This window comes from Acanthochromis polyacanthus, chromosome 16 (genome assembly GCF_021347895.1).
Source record: "Acanthochromis polyacanthus isolate Apoly-LR-REF ecotype Palm Island chromosome 16, KAUST_Apoly_ChrSc, whole genome shotgun sequence".
Classification (NCBI taxonomy): Eukaryota; Metazoa; Chordata; class Actinopteri; family Pomacentridae; genus Acanthochromis; species Acanthochromis polyacanthus.
In genome coordinates, this window is record NC_067128.1 from 1,350,367 (window position 1) to 1,362,222 (window position 11,856).

General features: G+C 37.8%; 1 protein-coding gene across 4 annotated transcripts in view; it reads right to left on the reverse strand.

Annotated features, from left to right (window-relative positions):
• fam49a (family with sequence similarity 49 member A) overlaps positions 1-10,064 on the reverse strand; it is a 56,405-nt gene extending 46,341 nt beyond the window's left edge. For 2 of the 4 annotated variants that reach the window (XM_022193064.2, XM_022193068.2), the window contains exon 1: positions 9,923-10,064. The gene's annotated coding sequence lies outside the window, so the exon portion shown is untranslated. Of the gene's footprint in view, positions 1-9,438; positions 9,767-9,922 lie in introns of those variants that run through there. The other 2 variants (XM_051936612.1, XM_051936610.1) reach the window with 2 other exon arrangements.
• Between the last annotated feature and the right edge of the window lie 1,792 nt (positions 10,065-11,856).

The window sequence follows — 11,856 nt, forward strand, 5'->3', positions numbered from 1 at the left end:
GACCACATGAAGTGATAACAGTGATATGTAACATGCAGACATGACTGGTTTCAGGAACTGTTTTAAATTATAATCTATACTTTCACATACAGTTTATACATCATGTAAACTTTTGAGAGGATGGCAGTAAGTAACTAAAACAAGACTTTTTTCTTTCCTGCAACACCCTCCTGACCCCACAATATTACACAATCAATTATCAGGACTATAAACAACATTAATCACCACAATCCCAACACAGTAATCAGGATCAGGTTTAAACCTGGAAAAGGCACTGCTGCAGAAATACATCAGTTTGATTTTTTTAAACATTATTTTCTATTAGATATTCTTTTCTGCACAGCTCATTTTCTTTAGGTTTTATATATATATATTCAGTTTAATTTTATTTTGCTCATTTTTTCTACATTTGTTTTATTATATATTTTTTAATTTTTTGCTAGTTTCTTCTATATATGGGTTTTTATATAATAATTTTACTTTTACATTTAAGATTTTTTGGGGGGGTTGCTTATTTTTTCCATTTGGGTTCAGGTCTATAATTTTTTGTTCATTTTCTACATTGTTTTATCATATATCATATATATATATATATTATATTATATATATATATATATTTATATTGTTGTTTTTGGTAATTTTTCTTCTATATTTGGTTTATATATTGTATTTTTCTTCTTCTTCTTATTATGATTTTAATTTTTAGTTTATCTTTGGTCATTTTCTTTCTATACTTGAGATGATATATTATTTATATTTTTAGTTTATTTTATTTTCTGCTAATTGTCTGTATTTAGGTTATATAAATATATATACATATATTTGTTAATTTCTTTTAATTTTTTTTAAATTAGTTTTATTTTTCCTTTTATGTTTTTTGCTAATTTTCTTCTATATATGGGTTTTATATAATAATTTTATTATTAACATTTAGTTTTTTGGGGGTGCTTATTTTTTTCTATTTGGGGTTCAGGTTATATTTTGCTAATTTTTTGTCATTTCTACATGTTTTATCATATATTTTTCTTTGGTAATTTTCTTCTATATTGGGGGTTTATAAATAACCATTTTATTATTATTATTTAGATTTTTTGGGGGGGTTTGCTAACTTTTTTCTACATTGTATTTTTTTTCCTTTTCTGTATTTTTGTTTATTTTTCCTGTATTTGGGTCCTACAGGGTTTAAGCCACCATTCTGTGTCACACAGTAAATCAGTTCCACCCAGTCAGTCCTGCCCAAGCTGTTCCCTGTTCTTCTGTTCTTTAGCAGCCTTGCCTCACTAAAGTGTGACGGCTGTCCTCCTTCAGTAGCATCCTAATATTTCACCCTCGCAGACGATAAACAGCTGTAAATGCTGGATTCCTGCACCTGCTGGGATCAGTGAGTTCGCTGCTGAATTGCAAAAAGTTAGTCGGGCGGAGGCCAAGATCACTCTGCCAGCTGTGGAAATGCAGAAAAACAGAAGAGGGCTGGCACTGCCGGCTCATTCCTGTCGAGGGTAAACATCAGGAAGTTTTATACATTAATGCATATTGCTGTTTATGTGCATCACAAACGTCTCAAAGCTTTTAAACCAGCTTAAAGAACAGTGATTTGTGGGTAATTTCACTGAGCAGAAGCACGACATCATTTCAGTTTGTTAAAAGGCAATCATTCGGTGAAACTGATCAGGAAAACATCCCCACAGCTGCTGATGTACAGATCTAGTGCCGTGACAGAAACGGATAATCCAGCTCGACTTCTTTTTATCTCGCAGTTTCATAACTTCCAACCTAGCTTTGCACTGCGACACATTTTCCGAGGCTTTCCAATTTTCCAGTGGCCCAGAAAGTATGAGGCTTTGGGCATTTGTGCATAAATACACTGCCAAAGAAAGGAAGCTTGTTGCTGAAAGTAGTTTGCACAAAATCATCGGGGCATATGGTGTGTGCATTTTAAATGAGCCCATTGTACAAAAAACAACAGGTTATTTATCTGACATGATGAATCAAAACAGGAGGACAAAGTGATGGGACAATGAGAGCAGATAAGAATTAAACAACTTTAAGGATAAATCTGAAGAGTCAATGCTGTTACAGGAGCAAAACACCATCATAACACACCAAACAAAGCACAGAAAACAGTCATAAAGTAGCAGCTGAGAGGCTGAAAACCCGATAGAACTGACCGGTACTGAGCACAGCGCTAGACCAGGAGTGTCCAACATGTGGCCCAGGGGCTAAAGCGGTGACTTTTTTTGTCTTTGTTTTGTTTCATGTTGTTTGTCTCTTTTTTTGTCATTTTGTTGCTCATTTTTGTAATATTTTGTCTTGTTTTTGCTGTTTCCTGTCTTTTTTAGTCATTTTGATCACATTTTTAGTTGTTTTGTGTCTTATTTTTGCCATTTTGTGTCTTATGTTTGTCATTTTGTGTCTCATTTTGTCATTTTGTGTCTCATTTTTGTAATATTTTGTCTTGTTTTTGCTGTTTTTTGTCTTTTTTAGTCATTTTGATCACATTTTTAGTTGTTTTGTGTCTTATTTTTGTCATTTTGTGTCTCATTTTTGTCATTTTGTGTCTCATTTTTGTAATATTTTGTCTTGTTTTTGCTGTTTTTTGTCTTTTTAGTCATTTTGATCACATTTTTAGTTGTTTTGTGTCTTATTTTTGTCATTTTCTGTCTCATTTTTGTAATATTTTGTAATATTTTGCTGCTTTTTAGTCATTTTGATCATATTTTAGTCTTGTTTTTAAAGTGCGTTTTCTTTTTTGTCTGACTTTTGTCGTTTGTCTCGTGTTTTTGTTTTGTTTCTCATTTTTGTCATTTTGTATTTCCTTTTTGTCTTGCCTGTGTTTTTTGTCATTTTTTGTTGTTTTGTTCCTTTTTTGTCATTTTTGTTGTTTTGTGCCTCACTTTTTTCCATTTCGTCTTGTTTCTCTAATATTTTGTCTGAATTAAATGTGAACATTTTTGCACTAAAAGGAACCATTAGGAGTTGTGGTCATTTACAGGTTATTCTGCTGTGGTTTTACTGGTCCGGCTCACTGGAGATCAGACTGGACTGGATGTGGAAATAAAATGAGTTTGACACTCTCGGTTTGTGTTGTTATTTGAGTAAAACACATCACAACACACCAGACAAACCACAGAAAACAGTAATAAAACAACAGCAGAGAGGCTATAAACCCGACAGAAGTGACCATTACTGAGCAGGGCGTCTAAACAACAATAAGTGAGAGTGCACTGGGCCTGGCTGGCAAACAGCCGTACAGAGAGCTGCCGTCCCGCTGACAGGATGTGAGCATAAAAAGTGAAACGTGAGTGGGAAGTGTGCAGGGTCATGAGGCAGCAGTCGTACAAACGCTGCTTCTCACAGACAGATAAACGTTCAGTAAAACAGGAACTGGGAGCTGGTGTTTCACTGCGACACACAAACAACCGAGTCTCTGAGAGGAATAAAAACAGGAGGCCTGAGAACAGAATTCCTGCTTAAGTCTTAAAACATTTTGAGCTTTTCAGAGAATAAGCTGTGCTCAGATTCATTAATCCCACTTGGTCAAACTGCGAGCATGAAAAGGCTCCTTGTGTCAGAGAGGAGCCTTAATTACCGGATAAATTTATAATCTTTATTCACTGGCCATGGAGCGTTCTCCCATCATGCACCACGGTCAGAGAGCAATCTGCAAAAAACTTAAACTAAAAACATTCACATCCATTAGTGAGTTTAAGAATATCATACAGCAGGGGTGGTTGTTTGGCTTCTGTTTTGGTCATTTTGTGTCAGATATTGGTTGTTGTAGCCTCATTTTTGATCGTTTCCAGCTCATCTTTAGTAGGTTTTGTCTCATTTTTCAAGTTTTCTGCCTCATTTTAGTCGTTTTGCTTCTGTTTTGGTCATTTTGTGTCAGATATTGGTTGCTGGAGCCTCATTTTTGATCATTTCCAGCTCATTTTTAGTCAGTTTTGTCTAATTTTTGATCGTTTCCAGCTCATTTTTAGTAGGTTTTGTCTCATTTTTCAAGTTTTCTGCCTGATGTTAGTCGTTTTGCATCCATTTTGGTCATTTTGTGTCAGATATTGGTTGTTGTAGCCTCATTTTTGATCGTTTCCAGCTTATTTTTAGTTGGTTTTGTCTCATTTTTCAATTTTTCTGCTTCATTTTAGTCGTTTTGCTTCTGTTTTGGTCACTTTGTGTCAGATTTTGGTTGCTGGAGCCTCATTTTTGATCGTTTCCAGCTCATTTTTAGTTGGTTGTGCCTCATTTTGGTTAGTTTTACATTCTCAGTTTTTGAAGCGTTGCATGTCATTTTGGGCTCATTTTTGTGTTTCATTTTTGGTTTGTTTTTTTTCACGATTTTTAAGGGTAGGTTGTGCTCAATTTGGGTCTCCTCTCTTCCAAGTTTATATGCTCATTTTGCATCCCAATTCTGGTCATTTTGGTGTCAGATTTTGGTTGGTTGTAGCCTCATTTTTTAAGATCGCAGCCTCATTTTTAGTAGGTTGTGTCTCACTGGTCCCTTCTCACTGCCTTCTTTTTTTTATTGACAAACGTAGAGCATGGTCTAACACAGAGAATCCTGTTCCTGCATGGTAATCGTTTGCGTCGGTAAACCCTCCCTGCTCCATCCAACGAGGTGTCAAGGCATGCTTTAAGATCTGATTTCTCTTCACACTTTCCCATCGGTTCCCTCTCTTTCTGTCTTCTACAAACACACAATCTGTTAGCTGAGCATCTGAGCAGTCTGTTGTGTTTCTGTTCCAGCCCAGATGGCAGCGTTGGCTGAGTCAGCAGTGGCTGCTGGTCCTCAGTAACTGGATGATTAGCTGTCGATAACGGGAGGAGAGCCCAGCGATAAGAGCCAGAAGCTGAAGAACTGAGGGACATCTTGCTCATTTTGTTCTGTCTGAATGAAATCATGACTTTAACAAGCAGCAGAAAAATACAATAAAAACAATTCATCAGCTTCCATACCTGCTTTAGCCTCAAAATTACAACATCTGAATCCTGCAACCGGCTGAACGAGCTTTAATTCCGACCAAAATCTGACATCCATGCAAACGTGTGATCAAACGTGCCAAACAAAGTCCTCAGAACCTCAGAAATAACGACAGGAGAACGCTTCCAACTGCTTGTTCAGCTGAAACCCAGCAGATATTAGACTTGGCACCGGGGCAGCGCTGGAAGGAAATCCTCTGAGATCTCTCCTGTAGTATCACAAAGGAACTTGTGATTCATAGCGAGACTCTAACAAACAAAAAATGCTGCTGCAAGCGGTTTATTTGGAGTTCAAAAGCAGCTAAACTGCACATTAAAACCTGCATTTTAACTTTAGTCAAACAGCTTAAAGAAGCACATTTCAGTCGCTGGACGCCTTGTTGGAATTAGAGATCCACATTTTATTTCACTGTCGATCCTGAATCTGGACTTCTGCTGATACCAATACTATTCTGATACCAGAGCTCTGTTTGCTTTAATATTATTATCATTACTGTTGATTTTATATGAGCCTGTAATAAACTCCTCTTTGTACAAATGTATGCATGTATGTCCCAAAAGGCTACCTGAGGTAAGTATAAGGTCAGAAAAACAGGAAACTCTGCTAACAGGAAAAATCCTATCCTGAAAATAAATATGCATTTGCCCAAGATGACTTGGAATTTGTCCAAAGTAGTCAAAAATGGCTTAAAATGCTCTGAAATTTGTCCAAAATTACTTGAAACCTGTCTAAAATGACTCAAAAATATTCCTGAAAGACTTAAATTTGCCCCAAATGGCTTGAAACTTGTCCAAAAGTAGTCAGAAATGGCTTAAAATGCTCGGAAATTTGTTCAAAATGACTCAAAAATATTCCTGAAAGAGTTAAATTTGCCCCAAATGGCTTGAAACTTGTCCAAAAGTAGTCAAAAATGGCTTAAAATGCTCTGAAATTTGTCCAAAATTACTTGAAACCTGTCTAAAATGACTCAAAAATATTCCTGAAAGAGTTAAATTTGCCCCAAATGGCCTGAAACTTGTCCAAAAGTAGTCAGAAATGGCTTAAAATGCTCTGAAATTTGTGCAAAATGACTCAAAAAATCTTCCTAAAAGAGCTAAATTTGCCCAAAACGACCTGAAACTAAATTTGTTTCGTCATGTAAGCACAACTCAATCTAAAGACGACACATTATTCAATTTCTAGTTTTGCTTTAGACTTGACACTGATAAATACTTCTGGTTATTTGCAGGTAAAACTGTACAGCTCTCTGCCTTACAGCGATAAAACTGAGTGGTATTTATGCATTCCCGTGTTATTGTCTTTTCTTCGGTGCTCTTGTTTCGGAGCCAAATAAGTACAAAAGAAACGCTGCAACGTAACACAAAGGCTTTCCCGCCTCTGGCAACCTGAAACGCAGCAGCAGGTTAAAAACCACACTGAAAACATGCCACCGTTCAACAGGGTGTGAGATACCATATCCTGTTATTCTGAGCGACGACAGAACAAAGCTACGAGGCTTCAGAGCTGCAGACTAACGGCCAGAATGAAGCGTGCATTCAGACGCTGCCAACACAAATCTGTAAAGTCTGACACGTCTTTTGCTCTTTCACTGTTCTGCCTGTAGCTGCATCAGAACATCATCTGAACCATTTACAGCAGGGGTGTCCAACATGAGGCCCGTGGTCCAAAAGTGGTCCTCCAGAGGGTCCAATCCGGCCCTCAAAGTGTAAAAATTACAGAGAAGACATTAACTGCAGATTGTAAATTAGTAAAACTATAAATTTAAAATAATTTCTAGACCATGACAAGTTGTTCTGATCAAGTTGTTTTGTAATAGTCGATTCTTGTTTTTATCATTTTTGTGTTTCCTTTTGTCATTTCTGTAATTTCTTGTGTTTTTTGTCGTTTGTCCATTTTTTTGGCATATTTTTTTCTCTTTTTGTTTTGTTACTTATCGTTTGTCTAATTTTTTGTCGTGCTGTTTTCTCATTTTTGTCGTTTTGTTTCTCATTTTTGTCGTGTTTCCTTTTAGTCTCACTTGTGTTTTTTGTCTTATTTTTGTCATTTTGTGTTTCACTTTAGTCATTGTTTTGTGTATCATTTGAGTCGTTTTGTGTTTTTTGTCTCGCTTGTGTTGTTTTTTCTCACTTTTGTCATCTCTTGTCTCATTTTTTGTATTTCCTTTTTGTCTCACTGAGTTTTTTTTCATATTTTTTTTGCTTGTTAACTTTTTTGTCTAATTTTTTCTCTTTTTTGTTTTGAGTCATTTGTCTAATTTTTGGTCATTTTGTGTCTTTTTTGTCTCACTGGTGTTCTTTGTCTATTGTCGCTTAGTAACTTTTTTGTCAAATTTTTTGTCTCTTGTTTCGTTTTGTGTCGTTTGTCCATTTCTTTGGCAAATTTTTCTCTTTTTTGTTTTGTTACTTATCGTTTGTCTAATTTTTGTTGCTTTATGTCTCATTTCTGTAATATTTTGTCTTGTTTTTATTACTTTTTTCCTTTTTGTGTCTGACTTTTGTCATTTTGATCATAAAGTAAAATCCTCCATGGTTCAGTTCCAGGTGACTAAATGTTGTGTTCCTTTGTAGACACTCTGTGATCTGGAAGTTGTAATGTGGAAATGATAAACTGAGGATGAATGTGGATGACATTTAGCTAATTTTTCTTCATTTTTGTAGAAAGATAATTCCTTAAATGTGAACATTTTTGCACTAAAACAAAGGAACCATTAGGAGTTGTGGTTATTTACAGGTTATTATGCTGTGGTTTTACTGGTCCGGATCACTGGAGATCTGGGATGAATGCAGAACCTGGACTAAAATGAGTTTGACACCCCTGGGTTCACTAGAGCCACAGAAACCCAAACACAAACTGATTAGTCCATTTACATTAGCCCACACGCTTTAGCAAAAGATATCAGGTGGATATGGCTACTCTCGTAAGTCTGCAGGGACATAAAACCCTTCACCAGACCATCTGCTGACAGGTCACTAAACCAACATTCCTGCATATAAATATTTAGGTGGTGATTGTGCTGAACGGTCGTCTTTCTGCAGCGTAACCAGACATTACAAAGCAAAACTCTGAAGTCAAACAGAGCCGGCCACAGTGCCACATCACATGTAATTCTTTTCGTTGCTTATCCTGATGACTTGGCATCTTCCTTCTGAGGCCACACAAACTCCTGCGTGCTCTAACTTGTCCCCGCCGTGTAAAGCTGAAGCCCACGGCTAAACTTCCACATGCAAAGAACATACAAAGCATCTCAGCTTCTTCCAGGAGATATCAGCTTCATTCACAGCAGCTATTGTCCAGCATGTCGGAGCTGCAGAATTCAACCAGCATTCCAGAAATGCTGCAATTACAGCCGAGCATGCTGACTGAAACAGGACACACACACACACACATGTGCACGGACACACACACACATGCACGGACACACGCATGCATTTGCTGGTGAGTGCAGCTGTTGCTGTACGTTCTCTCAAACAAAAGAGCGCCATTTCAGTGAACAGTCCTCTCACAACTTACAAAAACCAGGATCTTAACCCTCCTGTTGTCCTTATTTACAACGTTCAAAGATTTTCCAAAAATGTTGAAAATGTGGACATCAGAAGTTTCACTGTGAAAATAAATTTTTTCCCAACATTTTCAAACTTTAAAACAGGTCAAATTTGACCCGCATGATGACACCGCGGTTATGCAGGTTTCAGATTAAGAATTAAAAATTTATTTTGCATTCCGTTAGAGCTTCTGCACAGTACAGTGTGTCAGACGTAAATAGATGCTTCAGATTTTTCTGTCGGATGTTGCAATAGCAGTTTGATTCGTAATATTGTTATGTTAAACCAGACTTCCCTGAGTCATAGATCTAAAACCCGATGAAGCGTGACCACATTAAATCATGAAATACAACCAGAAGTGTGACCGGCACAAGGAGGAAGACATGAACTTGCAAAACCACTGGCAGGAAAGTTCAAAGCCCGGGTCAGACATGCATAACATACCTCTGAAGCTGCAGTCAATCACTGTTCTGCAAACTAATCTGGTTCTTGGACGCATCAGTTCACCACCATCTACATCTAAACACTGCAGCAACTCAAAATACTGAATTTAACAAACCACGGTGACGGCATATTGGTGCTGGTGCTGTTGCATGTCTTGAAGTAAATAGCTGAATAACATCCTATGGGCCAAAACAGAGCTACTCACTGGCAGCTGCTGTCATCTGGCATTCACAACAAAAACAAAAAACAGAGTGAAAAAAATCACAAATAATAGCACTTTAAAAGGTCATATTTCACTCTAACCAAATGACTGTTAATGCACAGAACACTGGTGTCAATCTGTGGAGGAAAAGGCAGTGATTGAGGATGAAGACAGACAGACAGACAGACAGATAGACAGATAGATAGATAGATAGATAGATAGATGTCAATATACAATATTTACACCGTGATTTAAAGTAACTTTTGACAAACCAGAGTCCCAAAGCCTCTTCCTTCGCCCACTTGTTCAGTCAATCCAAAACAAAGAGAAAAAAAATCAGATCTGTGATGCTGTGATGACTGAAAACTCAGGTGAACTGTGTCTAGATTCGGCTACCAGTTTTGGGCTAAACTTGCGGGGCTAACCGGACCGCCCGTTAGCCAGCACCGTGGAAAAGTTAGCCCATCAACACGAGGCTGGAAACCCAAATAGGACTAGAGTGGAGATAAATAACAACTTTATCACACTTGCAGAGCAATAAAACGCCACCACGGAACTAATTTCAGCCGCTCCAAAGTGGCTAACGTTAGCTGGCTAGTCAGCGCTTCCTCCCCGGCTGCTCGTTCCATGTGAACTCGTTTTGACAGTCATTGATTTGTCTGGGGTACGCAATTTGGCACGACACCAGGGGGAAGCGTTAACCCGACTTAGCTTCCTCAAAACACGGATAAAAGTTAGTCGAGCGTTAAAACTCACCGGTACGTCTCTCGGGGGAGGTATCCTGGAGGAGGTAAGCGGCGAAGTCTCGGTCTGGGAAGCACTTTCACCGACCTTGGCAGCTCCGTCTGTCCCTAGCAGCAGCAACCGACAACAACACTGAGCTGGAAGCCCTCCCTCCGTCACCGCAAAACCCATGGTCGAGCGCCAAGCCCCGCCCCCTGTATTTCAATAGGTCGATATTAGGGACAGTGCAAAATTAGCCAATTAAATTCAATTTTGCTTTTTCTTTGTCCAATGGTGATGAGACAAATTATTTCCCCCTCCGCAGGGCCTGGCGATGCTTCAGTCTCAAAGATCAAAAACTGATCATTAAGTCAATAAAGAAATCATGACGAGTAAACAAGGCTTTATCTGTTTTGCCTTTCCAGTGCTTTAATGTGATCATTTAGCCTTTCTTTCGTGAATCTCAGGTCAATATAATAACTGCAGTGTAAAAATTAATAAACAATAAAAATAAAAATCTGTAAAAAGATAAAAATCTGTATGCAAGGGGCCATAAAATTTGTTAATAATTGTCTAATCTTGTAACATAGGATTATGTTTGTTGTTAGTTTTGTGTTTGTTTTTAAAGCCTTGTAGATTCAGAAATCTTCATTCCAGCTGTTTTTAAGGAGAAAAGGGTTCAGCTTAACGGACAGGTAATACACTGTATGCTGCTATTCTCGTGTGCATTGAAAGCCCAGGTTGTACGCTGGAGCTTTGTGTCTTCAGGAAGCTGATTGTTGTCAGCAGCAGCGTGGTCGAAGGTATGGAAGGAGGGTCAGAGTACACCCACGTGAGTTAAAGTTCCTCTGGAGTAACTCTGCACACACCCACACAAACCAAGACACAATCAGCATGTGTTTGTCATCCCACACAGTAAACATACTATACATTACTGGTGTTACATATCATGTTGGTTTAGACACACTAGAGGAGGCCAGAAGCTGTGAAAGTGAAACTATCAATGATGGTATCAGTAGCTGGGGTTCAAGAGGAAGAAAGATTACAGAGCTGCAGCACTGAAGAGAATTTGCTTAAAGATAGTAACTGAAGAGTTCAATGGCAGGAGACATGTTCACATAAATTTAAGGCTTAAACTCAGAAGAAACCTTAATGTATGTACTTAACTGAAGGTGTTGGCTCAGCTTTTTATTCTTTGACATTTAGTGACACTTTAGAAAACAGAGACTGGATAAACAAGCAAAGTAGAGGCTGGAGAAAATCATACAGCTTGTTGCTGAGGAAAAAAGTCTGACCTACCTGTTTTAGTAGTATTTATGAAAAGCCACATAGATGTTTAAACTGTGTGATGTTGTCCCAGAGTGACACCTGGTGGTCACTGCTTGTAGTGCTTTTATTACTACTGCAGCTCAGAGCACGTTATTGCCTCAGTGTCAGATTCACACTCAGTTAATTTATAGAACGTTTAAACTGCTGAACTGAAACTTCCCTGTGAATGAAAAGCCTCTGCTGCATAGTGTTGCAATATAGACTAATACTTTATCAGACACATGAGAAGTTATTTTAATATTTTCAGACTGTCCAAAAGGGAAACTGTTTTTGGATTCAGGCAGAAATCAGATCCATTTTAAGTGTTGATTTGCCACTTTAGCCACTGTTCTATATAATCGGTTCTATTCCAGGGGAAGTAATGCATTAAAAAAAGACATATTCCATATTCTACTACTGATGGCAAAGAAAATGATAACTGTGTCTTGGCTTCATTCACCAATAGAGAGAGAGATTAAAGAAAGTCTGTTTAATGGAAAAAATAACAGCAAAACTCCACTTGAAGTTAGGTTCCTTAATGAATTTATGGGCTCCTGTTATTGCTCACTTTAATTTAATTTGAGTTTACATATTTGACAGGTGCAGCAAGAAGATCCCGGTTCGAATCCCGGGTTGGGCCTGGGATCTTTCTGCATGGA